Source organism: Festucalex cinctus, chromosome 3, assembly GCF_051991245.1.
Source record: "Festucalex cinctus isolate MCC-2025b chromosome 3, RoL_Fcin_1.0, whole genome shotgun sequence".
NCBI classification, from domain to species: Eukaryota; Metazoa; Chordata; class Actinopteri; order Syngnathiformes; family Syngnathidae; genus Festucalex; species Festucalex cinctus.
In genome coordinates this window covers 28,850,889-28,875,091 of record NC_135413.1, presented here as the reverse complement: position 1 = coordinate 28,875,091, position 24,203 = coordinate 28,850,889, and the positions used below count along the sequence as shown (strand labels likewise).

The window sequence follows — 24,203 nt, the reverse complement described above, 5'->3', positions numbered from 1 at the left end:
TACCATCTTTTACGCCATTAACTAAACAAGGTTTTGTATTCACACAGACATTAGTCTCCGTAGAGACCGTCAAAAATTGCCATAGCCGACTATATTTCAAGTCGTCAAGGCGGGGTATTGGGTAAAGTTTTCAACTAGCAATAATCGCGCCTCGGATAAACCTCATAGGCTACGATACTGCCACTGCGCAAAGCTGACGAGGAAAAGCGCGCATCAGGGATGTCATTACCCAGCCTACGTCTCATAGTGGCGGTCTTTTGATGAATGATGAACGAACGGTAACATTTTGACACCAACCAAATCTTGACTTCAGTCGACACAGTTATATATGATATTTTCCGACATGTTTAAAACTATGTTTGTAAAACTAGCTTCGTGTCGCAGTGCATTCTGGGATTGCTCATTTCCATTGTTTACAAACCTGGCTGTCACTTTCCACATACAAGCATTCGGATATTGTGTGGTGGAAGCTTACATACGTGGAGCCTCAACTCAGTTTAATAATAAACAAACTACTTACATAGCACTTCTCGGTTTGTTTCATGTTAACACTAGTTAGACGGAAAAGTCAACACTTTTTTTGTGAAATAGTCACACTTCCGCCTAACACGGAAATTATATGTACGCATGCGCGTAAACAAGATTATTTAGTTTTTTTAAACACGTTTGAATTCGTTTAAGTAGCTAGTAATAGTGTACGTATACGTTGAAAACATTTGTCCAAGGGTTTCAATATTACAATATTGCCAGTTCGCTTGAACACTGAAACAACTGCTCAAAGTGCAGTACTAAATCTCATACATTTACTCACCATTGCACTGATGACGCAATGCTCGGAAAATAACACCAGAGGTCGCTGTTGGCTTTGATAAACCAAATATTTCTTTCCAACTCTTTCAAATATTTCTTCAGAAAAAAGCCGTTAGACGTAAAACCCACACAATATTGTGCTAATTAAATACGCGAGCCTTATATGACTCGTGTTGGCGGCCCTACATTTCTTACTGACCTTCTTTTGTCGTAGAATTAATTAATTATTGTGAAAGTATTCCAAAATGCAAGGGAATGGACATATCTAAATATCACATCTGCGTCAGATGTACAGTAGTTAGTAAGTACAGAAGCTAAAATAGGAGTAAAAAAACAAAAAAAAACAAAAAAAAAAACAGTAATGAAGTAATACTAAGATCGACGTTGCTCCGGATATTGACTCCACGTGTTATGTACTACATCCGTTGTAATATATATGGTTTATAAAAATCATTATTGTTGATGTTGTTGTTATTATTTATAGATAGGTTAGGTCGTGTCAGATAAACGCAAAATTTGTTTTCCCTTGCTAAAAGAACCAATTACTATTAATGGGGATAGTGTGCATTATTTTGAATATTTAAAACATTTCTCAGTTCAATAAAAAAATAGTACAGCCACATTTTCACAAGTAGGAAAATAACCAACATTTACTTGGTTGTTTAATTTCACACTTGATACATGGACAAGCACCCAGAGGCCCATCTATATTTCTACAAACATTCGATTTCTGTGATTTATCTCCCCACCTTGTGTACAATCTTCTGTAACTTCAAAGTAAAAAAAAAAAAAAAAAATGACATTATTGGCTAGTTCGTTTTGGTCAAGGTCATATAGGCCTACTTATAGCAATCATATGTACTTTGCACTTATTGTATCCGTGTCATACCGAGAACTGTAATGCCAGAGTGTTGATATTAGAGGCCTTTTTTTTTTTTTTTTTTTTTACCTGTTGTAGCGCTTTAGTGGAATGAAGCAGGTGCTCAACAGATAAGATTTGGTGTGCCAGTCTAAAGCTGCCACATTAGACGGAGGATTTGCTCCTGTCAGAACGGCAAAGCCAATGAGGCTCGTAGGGGTACGCTTGGATCACTTTCTGGGACAGGTAGTTACATAGATAAGGGGATTACACCAAGTAATCTTAAAGGAATCCTGTCAGACTGTGTTTCAACCTCACCTGGAAAAGCCGTTTTCTGCTCAATGAATACATTGAACCGGTATGATCCAGTTCACAAGACACTTTGAAACTACAGTAACATATGGTCATTCAACAAGACGATGAGAACTGTGCAAACTGGCTGTGCACAGCTTGATGTAGCGTTTTTAGCATCTTTCCCACTGGCTGTAAAAGTCCACCATTTTGTTTTAAAACGCATAATGGTAATTTACTGACCTTAGAAGTCATATCAGAACCCTAACAGAGGTGGTAATGTGTCTGTGTGTGAGTAAATAGTGTAAGTTGTCATATTGCAATTTTCTTCTGCACCAGAGGGCGCAACGAAAAAGTGGAGTACTAGTTTTCTTCGTGTAAATGGTCAGGGGTTTTGTAATGTTTGAGAAGAGAATAGAAAATAAATTGTTTACATTTTTTCACCTTCATATATTTTGAAACAGGCGTCGTACATAGACAAATTCCAGCAGCTCATCATGTGGACTCGTTAGAGGAGCAATTCAGGCCTACTGCTCTGTTTTAAGCTAACTTTGGACTAGAGCAAATTTTAGCTCTTTTAACATGGTCGTTTGGGGCAACTTGTCTCAGTCATTTTGGGGTTTGTTGTCACATATGCAAAGAATAGGCAAATGAAAAAATGCACCTCTGGCAACTCAGGTTACGTATGCCAGAATTGTTCTTCAGATGATGAGTCTGAAGAGTGAGGCATTTAGTTTGATAGGTTTTGTGTCATTGAATTTAAAAAAAATTTAAATTTAATCTCAAATTTCCAGTTTAAGCGCAGCAAAACAGACATTTGAGGCTGAAAGCTATGACCTACATGCCAGCAGTTCCTAAGGACTTTAATTTATTTCATAATATTTTATGTTAAAGTTTGCTCATTTACTATAGTAAATTGTCAAGATAAATGGTAAACAATTTATCCGTCTGTAAAAGCAAACAAACGAAACAAAACAGGAGAACGCGGATAGTCCTTGTTTTATTAGTTGCAAAATCCAACGTGACATCTTACTCCATATAGTGTGACAACTTACCCATTGGTAGGGCAACATGTCACATGTTCACTCCCTCTATTTGCAGGCTTAATAACTCTGCACTGACACAAAGTACGAAAATGACATGAATACGAAAAATATACCATCATCTGGTATACATTTTGTTTATATGTGATTTTAAGAAATATCTCAAAGTATTAAAAGTGCTACAACTAGCCCCGGTCTCCCCTGCTGCAACTTCTTTCCATCTATTGTACTGAAAGCAAATATCATGTCTGTCAGATGAACTTAGACTGATTTGTTTTTTGTGTAAATGTAAGCTTGTTACAGACTGTTTATGATTGAATTTGGAAGCCCTAATTTTAAAAGTACAGAGCTTGTTGAGAACGCAAAATCTCTTTGTTTTGTTGGTCAGTGTTTTGTTTTGTTTAGTTTTTTTTTCTAAGAAGGAAATTGATGTGACGGTCTGCCTGCAAGCAGGTGTGTTTGTGAGGCCCTGTGGGCACAGGCCACGCATGGTGGGATCTGGCCTACATCACATCAGCTTGCTAAAAGACATTAAATGGGAGCGAGAGGCCACCTGGACGAGGCAGGCGAAGCTGGAGTAGCCGTGATTAGATTGTGTTATAAACAAAGGGGGAGGATAACAATGACATTTTTCTTGTGTGGAGTGACAGGAACATCTGATAAGACAAACAAATATCACTGTGCCTTTTTTTTTTTTTTTTTTTTCCAGTAAGCAAGGTTACCTCAACGCTTTGCTTCAAAGCGTACAGCATATCAACATCGAAAGCTACCAGCAGCACACCCAAGATGCCCATACTCTGATTCCGTTGACTTTGTGATGCTTGCATTCTGTTCTCACTGCTGCCATCTTGCTTTTCCCACTTGGTGTTGATTCCTAGTCTGCCACCATAAGCCCGTCTGTCTGTTCTCCGACTAACCTGATGTCTTCTTGTCGCACATGCTCTTTTGCCAGCTCAAAGTAGCTGAAAACTCTCATACTGTATATATATAAATCACCTTCTCTATTATACACTAATGAAAAGGATTGATAGATGGAGTCCCACTAAGCAAGACTTAGCCAGCGCAATCATCAACATGTCTGCTTTAAATACATTTCCTCCGTGTCCCTGCTGAGTTATTCTTCACACCTTTCCCGCCATCGACCGCCATGACAAGTTCCTGGCGCCCGCGAATCACTCCATCTGTCATCGCCACGTCTCGGATTCGCCACAAGGAAGAATATCGCACAACCTTCACCTAGAAATAACAGGACAGCTAGATAATGATTTTACGGTTATATGGAGCAAGGACGAGGAGACAAGCATGAGAGTTTGTCTGGGCTTGCTTGGAAAAAAAAAAAAAAAAAAAAGCCTCCCTCCATCCATCCATTCATTTATTTTTCATAGTGTGGATTCTATTCAGGGTCACAGCAAAGCTATAGCAAATCCCAGTTGATTTAGTGTGGGAGGCAGGATATAACCAAGACCACTTGACAATCAACAGACGGACACATTCAGACATTTCCACAGCTACTGACAATTTATTGTTTGATCTTAACTGTTTTTGAAAATATTGAAGACAATTTGTTGTCATTTACCTGCTTTCTTTTGTCAACACAAGAGGCAATTGATACATTCCAATTGACATTGAGTCTTCCATCTACACTACATTGTATTTGGCTCAGTGAAGACTGTAAATTACTATCATTGTTGAAGGATTTTTATTTTTATTTTATTTTTTTTAATAGCAGTCAGTTTCAAGGAATGTGCAGACTGTGGTCAGTAGGGGGCAGTATAACCCCATGACGACCAATCTCTGACCCGAACCTTGAGTCGGACTTGTCCACAACATCAACAACAGCGAACAACAGATTTGCTGCGTCATAAATGAGTTTCTATCGTGTGTCTTGATAGACATTTTCTAATCCACTCACTGCATGACAAATGGTAGCGCTTGACACCAGGGGCGAGACAACACATCATCTCTATGTGTGCCACATAAAGGCAAGGCATAGCACGGATCAATATGTGGTAAAATGCACATTTATTAACAGCCTTTGATGAACCTAATGCTTTCTTTTAGTAATCATAGAAGACAATTGAGAATCTTTGACGAGTTTAACATACTTCTTTTTGAAAACTAGAGACAATTTAAAGTCTTTCATGAACCAAACGGTTTTTGTTGTTGTTGTTGTTGTTGTTGTTGTTGTTGTTTGGAAACTGACGACAAACGAGAAACATCAATGAACATGCTTAAAAATCTTCAATGGACCGAATGTACATGTTTTTGTAAACCAAATAGTATTGTGATGCTTCAAAAACAAAAAAAACCGTTTTTTTCTAAACATACGATTTTTGTCAACACTGACGCCACTTAAGACTCTCAATGAACCAAACATACAAAAAAAATAATAAAAAACAAAAAACAGAAGACAAGTCATCCTAACGTTTTGTTTTTTTTCATACACGGATGGAATTTGAGTCTTCAATGAACCACGTTTTTCTAAACTGAAGACAACCGAGTCACCAATACAGTTAACTTTCACATTTTTGTAAACATTTGGAACTTGAGGCTCTTTAATGAACCTCGCATTCCTGTTTTTGTAAACTGAAGACAATTGAGACTACAATGAACCAGTACTTGATTTCGTAAAAATGTAATACACGTTTGTAGTTCTCAGTGAGTCTTCCACCCATGACCAATTTTTGTAAATATTTTGTTCAATCAATGAAGGAATTTTTGAGTCTTCAATGAATGCGAAACATCTTTTTTTTTTTTTTTAAACACTGAAGACAATTGACACGTGTTGAAGTGACATTTTTTGGTGAGACAATTTGGATTTTTCCTACCATGATATTTTGAGTTCGGGCCACTCAGCCACTCTTACCTAACATGTAGTTTTACCACTGATGTTTATTGATGATGTTTCACTTTGCTATCTATATTCGAAATGGATTAATGGACTAGCCTTTCTAAATTGTGGGCCAGTCTCTTGTGATAAAATGTAGGAAAATAACCATGAAAAATCACTGCATCGAACCCAAAGAAGCCAGCCCACCGGGCATCTGCCCTGTATGCCAGATGGCCAGTCCAGCCCTTGCCATCTATAGGTAAACCTCAACTCCCGTTTTCACTTAGCCTTTCTTGGTTAGTGACATCCCTTTGGGCTAGCACTTCAGAGAGTAAGTAGCCTCATTACTCTTCAGGCAAACACGTTTGGACACATCGAACACCCCACCTATTTGTGATTTGGGGGGGGGGTTGTGTCTACGAGGTGTCCACTCACCTGACACTTGTCTGGCTTGGCCTACATTTTCCTGGAGCTCATCAGTCAACGTGAGGACCTGTGAAGGCCAAACCCCCCCCACCCAATCTCGCCACGTGAATCTCTGCCAGCTTTCTGCCTGTGTCAGCTCTCAGCCAGTCTGACGCACAACGTCGCCGGCCCACCCGGACGGACACCGAGCGTCTCCCCAAACGGCCAGCCTCATTTGCATGCCTATAAATCACTCATAGAAGTGACACGGAGCCACATAGTGTCCTGGCAGAAGCTACAAAACTTATTGTGCCAAAATGGCTGCGTTATTATATGATATTGGACTCAAGGTCGTAAAGCACAAGATTCATTTTTGCTTTACTCCTGTTACTCACTTTTCAAATCAGTGCATTAAACAAACTAAAAGTTTGCAGATCCAGTAGCAGCACATTTACAAACGATGACAAATATCAAGAAGCAATAGATTTGAGTGATGCTAAATACAAATAAAGCAGAAATTTCATTGTAAAAGTGACATAATATGCCCTTATGTCACCTAAAAGACTTGACTTAAAGTGGAAGTCAACCATAAACATTTCTTGACAACTGTTATATGTGACCTCACTAGTCTAAACATGACATTCTGATTAACATTCTGATTAATATTAGCATACATTTGTGGAATATTAGTTATGAAGCAAAATCCAGCTATTTTTTATCCATCTCAGCTCAGCTTCTGAAAACAGGAGAACTGTGATGCCTGAGCCCTGAGACACAGTGATGTCATCTTCAGTCGACATCAAGTGGCAAAATGGCCGCCCCTTTGAGATGGATAAAAAATGGCTGGATTTTGTAATATTTTAAACAGAATACCTTAATTAGACTAGTGGGGCTGTATGGAACATATTATTGTCCCGGAAAAAAAAAAAAATCAATAAAAAAATGGGGGTGTTGACCCTCCCTTTCGGGTCTCAGAATAATACCAAAACAGTATCTATGTGATTTACCAGGTGTGTTGCCTGTTATTACTTTTGTGATATGCACTAAATTGAATTTAAAGGTTGGGTAAAGATAAAAACAGATGCTTTGTTAGTATATGTTCATGCTGATGGTATAATCAAAACCAGTCGCGGATGTCAAGCACGTACGTTTGTGATTCATAGGGTATAAAAATATCTGTTGTCAAGAGTTTGACACAAGTAAGGCGTCAAGAAAAAGGCAAATAAAAGTGTGTCAGTTCTCTGTTGGAAAGAACGTTTGAGTTTGAGAAACATAAACGTGTGTACCGGTGGTGGTTTAACTGTAAATATACCGGTTACAACATTAGGAACACTTGTACAGTGTAATGCAGAAGTAATGATTCTTTTTTTTCTGATACTACATTTATCAATCAGGAGTACTGTACTGTTGCTGTATTTTTTTCAATTGCTTGGTTTCATCTGAGACACAAAGGAAAATATGTATGTTTGGTAAATATACATTTTGGATTGATTTTACTGTGTTTCAATACTGTAGTGTGGACCCAAAAACAAACCCTGGAGCCTGGAACGACACTATGGCATTTCTGTTCATTTCAGTGAGAAAATATGATTTGAGATATGAGTATTTTGAGTGACAAACACGTCTCACGGGACCAATTAAACTCGTAAATCAAGGCACAACTGTTATATCATTCCCCAAAATGCAGGAACCGCCTCCCTTCGTCTGGACTCGCCGCTGGTTGGACCACTCGCTCTTCCCCTCTCCAACCGCTCCCACCGCCCGCGGAAAACATTCCAGCGAGTCAAACAGACAACCCCAACTCACAGTCGAGTTTCTCTCTTCCCGCTCGCCACTCCTCCTCCTCCTCATCCTTTATTATCCTCTGCCGGCTGCGACTCGCGTGGAGCAGTAGCCGGAGCAGCGGCAGCGGCAGCGGCAGCGGCGGTGACACTCGGCGGAGCTCGACCCCTTCCCCGTAGCCGCTCGCGAACCACCGTGAGTCGGCCACCCGCCGTCCGTCTCTCCGTTCCTCTTCGACCGGATCTTCGCGGGCGAGTGAGCGGCTCCCACAGGTGTGTCGCGGTTCCAGGAAGCACACCTGGACGTGATCATGTGACTCGGTACCTGGGCGTGGAAGGAACATTCCCCGCTATCGCAAACACCACAGGCGCGTTCGGCGGTTACTTTTCTGCCTCTTTTCCTCCCCTCCTTTCGGTGTCGCTGACATTTTCGATGCCCGGCGAAGAGCTTTGAGCAGGAATTAATGCCGTTCTCGGAGAAGCGCACCAAGGGGAGGAACATGTGAACGGACTTGTTTTAAAAACTCAAAACAACGAGGGAGCTTCATGCATTTGTGGACTTCTTCTTGGTCGCTTTTGGGCTACTGAACCTTCTTCCCTCCTTTTCTGAGGTGAGTTTTTTTTTTTTTTTTTTTTCATCAATTTCACTCTTTCTCTGAAAGCAAGTTTTCATAGCAATAGCATTGACCACACATACAGTTGTTATTCCGTTTTTACAAGGATTGCATTGTCCCCATCTGACATGTGATGTGTGTTAAAATGGATCATAATAACTGGGGAATGTCATTTAGTTTTAGACTCTGATACACTAAACTACGAAAGCATGGTTTCCCGTGTTTAAGCTCAGGGCTACAAAATGGTACTTGGATCATAGAGTTTCAACGCAAGATGGTTTTTGAGTAGTTGTCATTGGCCATACATGCCCAGGCATGACACATTAATAAGCATTTATAGTCACTGTTGAATAGGGGTGTGAATTGCCTAGTACCTGACGATTCGATCCGTATCACGATTCATAGGTCACGATTCGATTCGATACCGGTTAATCCCGATATGAATTTACAAGCCGATTTGTTGCGATTTTTTTTACTCAAATTTAGAAAATACCATTCAGTAAACTTACACATGTACACTGTAAGATTTGTATGGAAATGTATTATTTATTGATCTCAAACTTCAGTCTTAGAACTGTGAGCCACTGTATTTAACAAACAGGTTGTAACATTTTTCATGTTTGAACAGCATTGAAATAAAATATTAAGGCTTAATGTTCCATTAATATAACATTCTTCTCCATGCTTAAGGTGTGAAAGTTAGACGTTCTGTGGAATATTTTTCCATCAAAAATGGATGTTAAAAAATCAATTCGGCTGCCTATTGAATCGATTCGAGAATTGCGTGCTGTAGTATCGCGATATATTGCCGAATCGATTTTTTTTTCAACACCCCTACTGTTGAATAAGTCTAATCTTAAGAGTCTGTGAAAGTTCACCTGTGACAGCAGCTTCCAAAACATCTGCTAATCATATTAGGTTCATAATGAAAGACTTTAAATTGTCATTAGGTGTGAATTTGAGTGTGAATGTGACTGTCTTATTTGCTCTATGATTGACTGGTGACCAGTTCAGGGTGTTCCCCCTTCTCTCGCCCAGTCCTCTGGGATAGGCTCCACTTATCCCCAATCTGGATGAGGACAAGCGCTCTAGAAAAAAATGATGGTTGGAAGTTACTGTACTGTGCTGTTGAGTGGTGACTGAGCACATCTGCCTCGCAGTTCTGAGGTCAGGAGTTCGAATCCGGCCATACGGCGTATTGTTTGCATGTTCTCCCTGTGCCTGTGTGGGTTTTTCTGTGGGTACTCCAGCTTTCTCCTGAATGACAAAAACATGAATGTTAGGTTAATTGAAGACTCTAAATTAGGGCTGTCAAACTTGTTTTAATCCAGGTGCCACTTTCACTCAAATTTGAGCTCAAGTGGGCCGGACCAGTATGTCATTGGCCCAACTAGTTAATTTCTAACTAACAGGTCAAAGTATTTCTTATAATAAAAATTCTGAAAATATTTCCTTTTAATATTAACCGCAGAGAAATTAGAAATTTTGAAAGAAAAATGAGTGGAAAATTTGTGTACATTTCAGAATATCATTGACGTGGTCAAGTTGGCAAATTTGAGCAAAATCAGTTAGTTTTTGTGAAAAACTGCCGTTTATGTTCTGTCCTCGTGAGCCAGATTGGACTCCCTTGACGAGCCAATTTTGGACCACGGGCCATATGTTTAACACCCCTGCTTTAAATTGTCTGTAGGTGTGAATTACTCTTTGGCTTTATGTGCCCCGTAAGTGACTGGCAACCAGTTCAGGGTGTTCCCCCTCGTCTTGCAGAATGTCAGCTGAGATGGGCTCAAGTTCACAACTTCACACCTGACGAGCGACGATAAACAATATAGAAGATATTCGTATAAATCAGTTTTGTGTACTTGCAGTATTGCCCGTCTTGCAGTATTTTATTGTTTTTCAGAAGTAGTGCGTTGGGCACATGATTCATGTTATGATTCATGCTAGTGGTGTGACTCTTGCCCAAACTCAGCTGGGATTAGGCTCCAGTTACCCGTGACCTTAAAAGTGCAATTAAAAAAAAAATAAAAATGAATGAATGGAATTCATTGTTTCTGTTTTTATTCACAATGAAAAAACGTTGTATAGAGATACACTTGTTCATTTTATGGTTTATTTTCATTATTTAGTACTGTTTACATGCCAGATAGGTCACGCCATGACAGATATTGTAAAAGTATTTCCAAACATGCCACTTGTTGTTGTACAATCTTAAATCAGGTCTTTGGTATGTAACCCAATTGTCTATTTTGGGGTTCAAAGCCTTGTGCTCACCCAGAGACAAGACTGGTAAAAGTAAAGTCATTTAAGAGTGTGGTCATGATGACTTGAGTTGTTTTTGTTAGATGGGCAAACTTAGCACTGGAGTAATGTTTGGAGAGCGAAATGAGGGTGAATTGTCAATACAGAAATGCTAGCATAAAACACACACAAAAGAAAAAACAGAAGCTTTCAGCAAAAGTGGCAACGTAAGATGGCTGCCCTCGGGTTTTAGCCGTGACAAGCCTATTGATAGTCTATTTGTAAGTCTGTGATATAGACAAGTAACTATTGACGTTCACATTCATACGTAAAGACAAATTACAGTACTGTAGATTCTTCAACTCTTTCACTACCAGCCATGTTAGAAATTTTCAAAATGTTCAATACTCACGCGATATTACGTTCAATAATTATATATATAAGCCAAATCTACCAAATGACAGAATAGAATAGAATACTTTTGCTCCGTCCTATTTTTTTATAATTGACAGTAGAAAAATGTAGGTTTACCAAAATACAGCCATTTCTCCCATGGACTCTGAAACTGTGTTTATTTCGTATAAAATGGGGCAATGATGTCATCTACCGGTGGTTAGGCATCGGTAAAGTTGTTTCCAAGTGTGGAGCATAATCAGATTCTTCCCATCTATCCCCACTCTGAAAAATTATAATTGACGAGTATACTCGTCACTGGGAGTGAATGAGTTAACCTAAAATGTATGATTTTGGAACATGGGAGGAAATCAGAGTATCTGTGGAAGATCAGGGAGAACAAGCACACGTGCTAACCCCGATAAGTATCTCGTAATACGGAATGAATGGCATTTTGCTTGCAACATGCCCAGACAGTTTTTGTGTTTTCGCCTGTGGACAGCTTGTCAACAGTTCACAGTGTGCGTTCTCTACGTTTGTTTTCTTCCCCCTTTCTTGTCTGTGGCGTAGATAAAGCAGTCAGAGGTTCTATTCAGTCTCTTTCCCGCGCGGTTCCGTCCGTGCGCGTCTCCCCACGGTCAGAGCAGACCTCTGTTCTGCCCGCTTGTCTCTCTAAATCGTCCCTTTATTCGCACTCCAGCCGGCATGCGCCCCCCCCCCCCCCCCCCCCCCCCCTTTTGAGCGTAGGCCTACTGTACACGGGAGGCCCTCCCCTCTCTGGGGGATTATTTCCTTTTAAATAACATTATATAAACAGTCTCGCAGAGGGATGGATTAACACGGTCGGGGGCATGTGGAAGCAGGAAAGAGGGCTGCTGTTGCGAGCTGGAGGGGGGGGGGGCTGCCGGAGTAAGGATGCTCTCCCCGTCGAGGCCATCTGCTCACACGGACACACGCAAGCTACCTCACACTCTTCCTTGCCGTCGCCACAACAAATGCTTCATTCAGCTTTTATCTGGTCCACTCGGAATAAATAGAGACACCTTATCAGTGGCGAGGAGAGCGGTGATAAATGTTTTCCCGCCGCTACCCGGCAAGCACAGCGGGAGAAGACTTTGCAAAACAATTCCGAAAGCAGAAGGAAATATTTGCCCCCCGCCATATATGAGCGGAGCAACACAGGCGTTTGTATGATTGTCTGTTTTTTTTTTTTTTTTGTCAGCAATAGGCCACCAGCTCTGGAAATGAAAGTTGGTGGGTTAGATCCACTCAAGACTATTTTCGGATGCAGTCAAATAGCGTCTGACCAGAAGAGAAGCAATTGCGCACTCTGCTCTTAAGCTCGTCAATGTTTTTGGCCGCTTATTGTCCATTTCCTCCTCTCGTGGTCCAAACCGTGTCGCGTCTCGGATGCGCGCCTCACATTTATCTCAGAGAGAATATTTTCGAGGTCAATTTGAGCCCGTCTTTTGTTGTTGTTGTTGTTGTTTTGCTTTGGATTACTGGCTTCTGTCATTTTCATTTTGAAAGAAAAAAACAACAACAACGTAATCCTTGCAAGCAACAAGCAAACCCCAAGCCTGCAAATAGAAAAAAACATCAGAAAACAAGCCGATGCATGATTAGTGTTTATGGAATTGGTTCATGGCAAGTAGCTCATTTAGAATTACAAGATAATCTTCCTGCTCCCACCACCAAAACAGGAAAGCAGGATGTGACCTAAATCACTATCATCATGTCAACATAAACCCACTTTCGCTTTGAGCCGTGACTGTTGGATGCTTGGAAGTCATTTGACCAACATTTTCCTACTTCAGGCATGGATTTTATAAGCGAGTGCTCGTAAAAAAAAAAAGGGGTGTGGCGCGCGTGAGTAAAAAGGCCATACGCAATCCTCTACCGCTACAGTTCACATCGAGCGCGGACAGACGCATGAAGGGCGTTTCGGCTCGGCATTAAGTGGCTGGCGGAGGAATCTGGGGAATAGAGATTTCGCCCCCCCAGATTGGAGCTTGGCTTGTCTTTTCACGTCCGAGGATTAGCTGACGACGTCACGCTGAGGTGGATTTTTGATCATATCTCAATCTGGTTTTTAACCGCGTCCACCCTTGTCCTTGGACTTCACCGCGCGGCCCCCCCTTTTTGTCCTCAGCTACCTCCTTCCAAACTTTGCGCTCTTATCTGAGCGCCTTGTTCCAGTTGGCATTGTTTGCACTTCACTAAAAGGTAACCCTTGACACCCTTTCCACTCAGCACTTTAGCACCCCACCCCCCTCCTCCATTCTCTACAGATAAAAGATAAAGTTGGACCGGCCTCCGAGGTGCGATTGCGCTAACTATTTTATGCTTACTCCCTCAACTCTTGTGGACGAATGCCGCTTGCCACCGGCTTCCACTGCTCTACTTCAAGTAGCACACCATGTGAGGATTATGTTAGCATACATAGATCTTATGCATGTGTGCACAATATTTGTAGTAAACAACTGTCAACTACTGAATTTGGACACGGGTTGAAACGCACCATCATCTTAGCATTAAAGGGATACTTGGCTCAGCCATTTTCAGCAAAAAAAGAAGAGTTAATATTTTGTCTAGAATTAATTTCATTTTTCAATCATTTTTGCACATACAATTAATACCTTAAAAACACATTTTTGGTGCTCAGAGTTCAGGTAACGACAAATCACGTGGGTTTGGTCACGTAATTTTTACAAACTGGACCGTGATTGGTCGCTGTCTGAGGCCTGAGCGCACGTGATGTCATTTTCAGTCGACAGCAAAATGTGTTTTGAAAGATAATCATTGTACATGAAAAATAATGAAGCTATCACACAATACTATACAAATTATCTTCTTACTGCCGAAACTGGCTAAATGAGTCAAGTATCCCTTTGACCTATGCCAATAAAATTGTAGCGTTACAATTGCAAGTTAGCAAGTCCTATGTTGCTCAATGGGTAGGTCACTACAGCGGAGCTTTGACCAGTAAACAGGAAGTGAGGATTCGAATCCCACCGTCACCAGATTAGCCAAATATTAGCTTCTTACTGCTGAAAATGGCTAAACGAGTCATCTTTGACCTTTGCCAATAAAATTGTAGTGTTACAATTGCAAGTTAGCAAGTCCTATGTTGCTCAATGGGTAGGTCACTACAGCGGAGCTTTAACCAGTAAACAGGAAGTGAGGGTTCGAATCCCACTGTCACCAGATTAGCCCAATATTAGCTTCTTACTGCTGAAAATGGCTAAACGAGTGAAGTATCCCTTTGACCAGTGACAATAAAATTGTAGCGTTACAATTGCAAGTTAGCAAGTCCGATGCGGCTCAATGGGTAGGCCACTACAGCGGAGCTTTGACCAATAAACGGGAGGTGAGGGTTCAAATCCCACCACCACCGGATTAGACAAAATATTAGCTTCTTACTGCTGAAAACTGTATTATGGTGAGAAAACTGCTTAATGCCCATAAAAATCCAAAATACTGTGGCAATTGTTTTGATCTTTTCAGAGGTTGAAGATGACATGAGTAGCGTATGTTTTTTTGCGTCATTAAGCGCCGGTTAGCTTTTGTACATTTACGGTTGTGCTCATAAGATAAGTTTACATACCGCATTGAGGGTATATAAACTGTACAGTATATCGAATACCCTTCTTTGCTACAGTTGTGGCATTCGAATTAGACGTGTGTGAGTGATGTGTCTCCAGTGGTTGCCGTCGCGGTGCGCTAAAACACTCAAATAACACTCTGCCGCCAAAGCGTTATGAAACCCGACAAGCCCTGTGGTCCACCATTGTTGTTTTTGTTGCGAAGACAACCACATTCAGTATTTACGTGGAAACTATAATGGCGTTCCTTTCAAGTTTGTGTTCCTAGGGTCCAAAACATTGTTGTCTTGGCCAAAATGTCTTTTTTGTCGTTTCAACTGCCCCTTAACCACTCAGCCGTGGCTGCAATGAACTTCAGTGCAGTTTTAAACCATTTCTGTCTGCAGGATTCCAAACACAATCATCATTACGGCCGACTTGTACTTTTCACTCTGCTTTCACCCCGAGCAGTCAGCTGCATGTTTCACAAATTTTCATGCCGCGTTTTTCAGTGTCACTCCTCTTGATTATTTTTTGAGAAATGCACTAAATGTTGTGAAACCAGAGCCGAATGGTTCAAGAATGGGGCAGTTTAATGGAAATGCTTGGTTTTAGTGCTGTCACTATTGAATATTTTTATAAGCAATTAATCTATCAATCGATTAATCGACTAATCGGATGAATTCTCCCCCCGATTACTCTTTATTAACCAGTGATTGGTGGTTATTTCGTACTTCGTCTTTGTATAGTATATTTGTATCTGTTTGCGTTTCGCAGCAACTAGCATTAGAATACAGCCAAGTTTCATTAATATTCACATTCCTGGTGAAAACAGTGGTTAAAAGAGGTTGTTGCAACACGGTTGATCTCTTATACTCTGCTGCCACCTGCTGGCCGTTTTTTGTTATAGCTAACATTGCTTTTAGCGACCGCTTCAGGTGAGAGGCTACATCAAAGCCTTTTGTGTGCTATAGCATAGAAAAAAAAAAAAAAAACGTATAAATACGTTTTTGGTAGGGAATGACAAAGTATTAAAAACGTATTTATACGTTCTTGGGTTTGAATGAGTTAAAATAGTTGCGGATTAATTTGATAATCAATTACTTGTCGATTATTCGATTAATTTTGACAGCTCCAGTTGATTTAAACTTCCATCATCTTAAGGGTATATGGAAAGTTCTTCATCAGGATCTTTTTCATACCGATTATATGACCAAATATTCGGGAAACGGGGAACCCAGGGGTTGTAGTTATTTAAAAAAATAAAAATAAAATAAATAAAATAAAATAAACAGAATAAGAGCATATTCGTTTAAAAAAAAAAAAAAAGACTAATGAGGAAATTATGACTTAAAATTGACAAGACGCCGTTGACTTACATTCATTCCAGACAGACGTCTGTGCTCATGGCAACTGAACTCACATCGACTCGCGCTATCTACTTTCTCAGGGCGAGTCAAGCTCACCCGCTGGGAACGTTGGCAAATTTCCGTACCTATTGAACAGCAGTCATGACACCGGGTGGGCTGAGGTGGCACCGGCTTGATTCTCATCCAGAAGCTGCTGCTTTGTTTGCACTGGCAAGAAACTCGGCGTGCTAATGCATTTCTTTCTTCTTTTTTTTTCCATGCGCTTTGATAAGTGAATCAGGCATAGATTGCGATCAAAACCTTTTAAACACTTCAGAGGGAAGTTATCACTTAACAGCAGATGTATCGCTTCACGCTGAGGGGGGGATAAAATACAACCCGCTGATCTGAGTTGAACATATTGAGGATGAGTCAAGGTTTCATTTCTGTGAAAATGTCGCATGCCTGTGCTAAGATGTGACAGCGTGCTGTTAACTTTGCTCCTACCTTCAGTAACGGGCATTTCAAGTTGACCGATTAATTAATCATGGAAATTGCACCGGACTCTAATGGATTTTATTATTTTTTTAATTATTACGCGGGAGTGCCATCATGTTTCATTTGTTGTTGAATCAGTTTTGACTATTTGTCATAAAATTATGTAGGGCTGGGTATCGATTCCGATTTCCAGAATCGATTTGATTCGATTCACTCGGGCCCGATTCGATTCACAACGATTTTCGATTCACAATGATTTTCGATTCAGTTGAGGAATTCATGCAGCACATATTTTAGACGGTCAAAAGTACCAATGCTGCAAAGAGTAGGAACTTCTTGCTCTAATTTAATGCATTCGTAAAAATATGAATATTTACATTAGGAATCGAATCCATTGCAGTTACATTAATCTGTTTTATTTAACATGGCCGTATAAAAACAATAAATAATAATTTAAATCAATTACAACCACACTACAGGCTGTGTAAATAAATTGACAAAAATGGGGGGGTGGTCGATATATCGATACATGTTTTTTTATGTATGAAAAGGTGTATCGATACGATAACGATATATCAATATGTTAAACCCAGTCCTAGTTATTAGGTTTATGAAAAACTGCTTTTTGATTTGGATGAGCAAATGTGAATGTGCAATTAATTGAAATTCTATTGCAATTATTGAATTGCAATTATTACACTACATAATTACAAAATTGGCCTAATTGTAAACAAAAATAAAGGATTATTAATTAAATACTAAATTTTGAGTTGTTTAAATGTAAATATTTGTAACGATATCCAAACATCACGGTACAATATTATCACGATACGAAGGTCACAATGCGATAATTATCACGATATTGTGGCGATATTGGCGATACAAATAAGTTCACAATATTACAATAAAATAAACAATAACAATAAAATGTAAACACTAGCAGAGATTTCTCGTAATAAAGTGTTGCATATTCATGTTTATCTATTTCAACTTTGTTAAACCATTATTGATAATTATTGTACCAAAACATTTAACAGATCTTCCCATTGGTAATAATAACATAAGTGCATATCAAATTGGTCGCGTTTCACATTTAATCAGCCCCCAAGAAGTAGCTCTCATTTTCAAAAAGGTCGGCGACCGCTTGCTCGCAAAGCACTTTCACGTGGCCGGATTTTTCTTTCAAAAGCTTTGGTGTTGGCCCAGATTCATTAGGGAATAAAAAAAGGAATAGGCTCTTAGCAGCCAGCCGCTGACACTTAACCAGCTTTTTCAAAAACTGCTAATAAATTAGAACGAGATTGTCTTGCAGTGGTTTATGACATGCTGACATTTTAGAGACGGGGTGTAAATGTACGCTGAGATAGATGGAGATTGTTGTCATGTGGATGACGGCGCACGTGTCGCTTCTGTTAAAGCCACGGCTGGCGTCGTTAGTGGTTTTGTTTGTGTCGCTTGCTCCATCCTCGGCTTGATAGACCTCTCAGATGGATTTGGTGTTTGAATTTGAAACCATCTGTTTGTGATGGATGACCAGAAGGAACTTCATGTCAAGCCGCAACTGGCTCGCTCACATATGTTTGTCATCAAAAGGTCAAATGTTATCCAATTGCGTTGTGTTTTACTTGACGTTAACGCGTCATTTCATTTTAGTCTGACATATGTGATGCTGTAAAGTGTGAGATGAATTCCACATATGAGGTTTGTGTTAATGATATTGATTCATTGGTTAAAGTCAACTTATACTTGTACAGTTTGTTTTTGGGAATAACACTTAACAGGTAACAAAAAAATACAGAAGAGGATTAGGGCCAGGTGAAGAGGAAACTAAAAGGTTGGCAGGATTGTGAATTTCAAGTGAGAATTCTGACTTTTAATCACATACTTTATTCTCTGAATTCTGACTTTCCGGCTTACCCCTAAAATTCTTGACATCACAAAGTCAGAATTCTCACTTTAAAGTCAGAATTCTGACTCCAGAATTCTGACTTTAAAGTGAGAATTCTCATCTTAAAGTGAGAATTGAGTTTAAAGTACGAATTCTCACCTTAAAGTTGGAGTTCTGAGTTTAAGGTGAGAATTCTGACTTTAAAATGAGAATTCTGGGACACTCAGAATTCTGTAATTAAAGTCAGAATTCTGACTTATTAAGTCGGGATTCTCACTTTAAAGTCGGAATTCTGAGTTTAAAGTGAGAATTCTGACTTTAAAGTGAGAATTCTGTGATTAAAGACAGAATTCTCACTTTAAAGTCAGAATTCTGACTTATTATTAATGTGAGAATTCTGAGATTAAAGTGAGAATTCTCACTTTAATTCTCACTTTAAAGTCAGAATTCTGATTTATTATTAACGTGAGAATTCTGAGATTAAAGTGAGAATTTTCACCTTAAAATCAGGATTCTGAGTTTAAAGTAAAAATTCTGTGATTGCAGTCAGAATTCTCACAATTCTCACTTAAAGTGAGAATTCTGATGTATTATTAAAGTCAGAATTCTGAGAATAAAGTGAGAATCCTGCCAATCCCCCCCCCCCCTTTTTTTTTCACTTCATTGGCCCTAATCCTCTTCCATATATTTAAATTAATTTCAGAGGGGTAAACTTTTATTGGAGAGATTCACACCCCCTACCTAATAAATGTTTTATGTTGCCGTCAGTTTCGACTCTGAATTGAAATGAATCCAAATATAATTGATCTCAATGGGAAATTTGCTTTTGTGGTCATGTGTTGTCGCTCAGGCACAAATGGCCTCAATTCATTTTTCATCCTTATCATTCTTTTCACCGTTAATCCCCAAACTGACCAATTTACTCCAGCCCAGATCATTTTTAATTATCACCTCTGCTTTGCAGCTAATATGACATCCAGCTGGTTTATGTTAATAGGATAGTTGCTGTCGAGTGTTGGGTTCCCCCACTGCCCCCCACCCCTTTTTTTTTTTTTCTTTCCATGCACACTGGGCGATTAATTATAAAGTACAGAGCCTGAGCGTCAGCCAGGACTGGTGTGTGACAGATGCATGAGGAGTCGGTGCTCCAGCAGCAGCTGGATGAAGGTCACAGCAACCTGGGGGAGCAAAAAAAAAAAAAAAAAAATGAGTGGGGGGCACACGGTACTATGGCGAATGGTGGGAGATAAGCTGTGCTCATGTGAAACTTTTATAGAGGAGATAAAGCACCGCATAAGAACGCGGGAGTCCTTCCCTTGCAGAATGTGGCACCACGCAACCATTTTGAATAACAGATGGCTCCTTTAACAAAAACACTTGAGCTTGTCTCCGCCAGATGTGTCCCCTGATGCTACGTATCCAAAAAATATGGAGGCTCGTGTTTACATCTCATTTTATTTGGTTATCTAAGGAAAATCTTTATGTGACATGTTTTATGTCGATTGAAGTGATAGAACGTCTGAAAATTGTAAAACTCGTAGTCCCTTTTACAGTGCCTGTGAAATCCGGCATTTTTTTCCCGTGTGTCTGTTCGCTATAAATGGGATGACACAAAATCAGGTTGACCAAGAAATTTTACACATTTGGAGGCACAGTAACCCCCCAAAATTAATACTCATATAACAATTAATGAATATATTTGTGGGGGAAGGGGTCTAGTTTATAATTTTCACTGAACCAAATAGGCAGGAGTCCAGGAGTTGCTTCGTAATCTACTCTTAATTTGAAAAAAAAAAAAGTACTCTTACTGTCACCAGCGTCCAATATGAAACACTAATGCCAACTAGTGGGAGTTAAATTATGTCAACAAAAATCAATGACTCAATGCTTCACACTCCTTTTTAATTAACTATAATATACCTTTTTCACTTCAAACATCTTTAGAATTACTATAAAATTACTGTCAACCAATGAGCTAAAAGATACAATAATTATGAGGTAAACTTATTTGTCCACTTTTATGTTAACAACAGTATGAAAAAAAGTTATTGTACTGTAGAGCTGTTAAAATCGATTAATCAACAAGTAATCAATTATCAAATTAACAATTTTAATAATCGAATAATCGTTTGGAGCCATTTTTTTAAATTGGCCAAATCCTCTGATTTCAGCATATCAACAGTAATTGTTCAGTGATTATCTTCTGTGTCTAATTAAAATATGATATTTACAAACATGTGTTTTAACTTTAGAGAGTAATGGCCAAATCGGTAACATAGTACATCAACCTTCCCAACCCCTCCCCCTTTTTTTAATCACTATACAGATACGAACTACGAAATAAACACCATCACTGGTTAATAAACAGTAATCAGGGAAAAAATGCTTTTGTAAAAAAAAAAAAAAAAAATCAGATTAATCGATTAAATAATCAATAGATTAATCGATTCGAGACAAATTCGCTGGTGACAGTACTATTGTACTGTACATTCAGAAAAGACAGACCAGATACAAAATGTGCGATTAATTTGCGATTAATATGCGATTAATCACAAGTTTTTCTTTTTATTTTATAATGCAAATCAGTTGTCTGTCTGTTTCTGTCGGTCTGTCGGTCTATCTATCCATTTTTCTATGTTGCTTATCGTCATTCAGTATATCAGTAAATGCTCTATGTGTAAGCTGTAGAGATTTAATAAACAGCAACTATACATTAACACAATACGATACAATTAATACATATGGTACCATAAACGGTGATCTTAATGTTAGCAGAAATTGACAAGACTAGGTAGCGACGCGGACCAAGAGGTGGTCTGCTCACGAAATAAATTAGTTGCACTTTAGTCAGACGCAGTCATTATGACAGCATTGCTAAAGTGATTCTGCGGCACAATACGTCCATATGATTTGAAGGCTAAATTTAGCTTTAGCATGCTGTTATAATAGAATCACAGTTGGAGGTTTAATTGCAGTCCAAGTGTAAAGACGGAAGCGTTTCCATGGCGCAAACGCGCTGTCGGTTGTTCTTCATACTTCCAGGGAAACGTTTTTTGCCATTTAAAACGCAAGCCTCCCGGTGATTTTAATGAAACTGAATCTAATGCAGGGCGAACCGCACAAACAGGCGACGAGATGGGTGTCTACAAGTCTTGTGTCTCCGCTAATATTATTGTTATCACGCTGGGGGTAATGCCGTATGCAAATAAGGCTGCCTTGCCTTTATTGCGGCCCGCAATGAAATGATAATACCAAAATGAAATCAGCCTCTTTTTTTTTTTTTTTTTTCAATTCATCATCTGTATTCCTACCGTTGCTGTTAAATGAGCTGGATGTGGGTGGCCTTCCGATCAGCCATCATCCGAGAGGGACCTATTAAAATGTGTTCATACAGCAATTGCTGAAGTTAGCGAGAATCTCATTAAATGTCAGCGGCTCCGTTACTTATCTGCCAACTGACAGAGCATTTTACACAGGACGCCGGGAACGCACCTCAGAAGGTGACATTTGCTGGCGACCACCGCTCACAAATATGCTCGCTAATATTTGAGTTGGGTAAAGGGCGGCGGCGGCGGTTATCGATCCTCGCGGGGGGAAATTAAGGGCCGGGGGCAGCGGTGAGTCTCGGAAGGGAGTGCCATAAGTCAACGTAAAGCAAAACAAGCGGTATGCCGGGCAATAAGAGCGGCCTCAACGGCGAAATATGATGAGGTTCAAGAGAATTTATGCTGGGGCTTAGTGGGCTCGCTCGCTATTTGTTAGCTAAGGCAAGGAGGTCATGTTTTCATTGCTGCACTATTTGTTTTTGAGCAGGATTCTGCAAAAAAAAAAAAAAAAAAAACTCCAGCTAATGTCTATGAAACTTGCGTTGGAGCACTTAGACAGGAGCCAAGTCATTAACTCATTCATTCCCAGCTATTTTTTTTACTGAAGCAATTGGATTTTGACTGATTTTGTAAGAATATTGTGTTCTTTTGCTGTAAAAACAAGGAACCTACCAAAAGAAAGATTAGAGTCTCTTCTTTCATCAGTAAAAAGATATATTTGTGTTTGTTTCCATTTTGCAGCAATTAGCATTAGAAGAGAGCGAAGTTGGCGGCACGGTAGTCGAGTGGTTAGCACGTCCGCTTCCCAGTTCTGAGGTCTCCGGTTCGAGTCCAGGCTCGGACCTTCCTGGGTGGAGTTTGCATGTTCTCCCCGTGCCCGCGTGGGTCTTCTCCGGGTACTCCGGTCTCCTCCCACATTCCAAAGACATGCATGGCAGGTTAATTGGGCGCTCCGAATTGTCCCTCGGTGTGCGTGTGAGTGTGGATGGTTGTTCGTCTCTGTGTGCCCTGCGATTGGTTGGCAACCAGTCCAGGGTGTCTCCCGCCTGCTGCCCAGAGCCAGCTGAGATGGGCGCCAGCAGCCCCCGCGACCCTTGTGAGGAATAAGCGGTCAAGAAAATGGATGGGTGGATGGAGAGCGAAGTTTCAATTTTTTTGTTTATTCACAAACCTGTCAAAAAAAACTGGCAAAACCGGCTTTTTTTTTGTAATAACAACCACTGCTTTAAGCGACCTCTTCAGGTCAGAAGCTGCATCAAAGTCTTCTGTTTGCTCTATCATTAAAAAAAACAAAAAACAAAACAACAACAACAACAACAAAACGTATAGATACGTTTTTAGTAGGGAAGGGCAAAGTATTAAAAAACGTATTTACACGTTTTTGGGGTTGAATGAGTTAAGTGTTGAACTGGAAATTGTGCATTTACACTTTAAAATACAACATTATGGCACATGGCAACATTATTATTTTTTACAATGTTATAGTGAAAGTAATTTCTGGAGGTACTTTTGTGACAAAATTAAATTCACATAAAGCCAATTAAACAATATGAGTTAAAACATAAAATAGTAATACATAAAAATTGTCCATAATTTATTAAATTACATGATATATAATGAAATTATTGTGCGGAATAAATGTATTTCATAGAATTTACAGAGATCTGATCGGCTGCAATGTCATTATTTGCAGATCGATGGATCTGATTGGCGAAATAAAACATGACAGAAAACACAGTCACATTCACCCCACGGATGATCTGTGCTGCCATTTTTAATAACCCATGGTTTCACAGCATATAGTGTTTTTCTCAATTGTTTTCCAATATTTATAAATCTTTATTTTTTGGGGGGGATTTTTCGGCCCTTTTCTCATGCATTCCATGTTTTAGTTTCTCTTGTCTACTTGGATATTAATCCTGGTGTTGCCCGTGGCATCTACGCATCTTGTGAAATGTAAATCCATAGAGGTGTCATCATAACTCTGTCTTGGGAGTCTGCGTTTTGCCCCCAGCTTCACTCTCCTGTTCTCTTGGCCTTGATGACGCGTATTATTCCTCACTGACTCATCTGGGCCCTCTTCAAAGCTCGCCATTCGCAACTTCAAAAAAAAAAAAAAAAAAAAGTTCTTTTTAAGCTCCATTTTGCTGGCGTCCGCACATCGCACAGACATTTTTTTTTTTTAAATGTCTTTCCCTTCTTGTTATACAGTGCGCTACACATATGATGATCATGCAGATAACTTGTGAATCTTGCGCTTATTTATGTCCATTGAGGAAGCGTCTCATATG

The 24,203-nt window shown here is 39.7% G+C and overlaps 2 protein-coding genes and 1 non-coding gene across 3 annotated transcripts in view; 1 reads left to right on the top strand and 2 right to left on the bottom strand.

Annotated features, from left to right (window-relative positions):
- shisal1b (shisa like 1b) overlaps positions 1–544 on the bottom strand; it is a 105,063-nt gene extending 104,519 nt beyond the window's left edge. The window contains exon 1 of the mRNA XM_077517385.1: positions 521–544. The gene's annotated coding sequence lies outside the window, so the exon portion shown is untranslated. The remainder of the gene's footprint in view (positions 1–520) is intronic.
- On the bottom strand, positions 55–195 carry LOC144016810 (U4 spliceosomal RNA). Its single transcript, XR_013283021.1, has one exon. It is a non-coding gene; the product is annotated as a U4 spliceosomal RNA (small nuclear RNA).
- Positions 545–8,039: 7,495 nt separating the features above from the next.
- Positions 8,040–24,203, top strand: part of plxnb2b (plexin b2b) — a 221,873-nt gene continuing 205,709 nt past the window's right edge. Inside the window, exon 1 of the mRNA XM_077517377.1 lies at positions 8,040–8,630. The gene's annotated coding sequence lies outside the window, so the exon portion shown is untranslated. The remainder of the gene's footprint in view (positions 8,631–24,203) is intronic.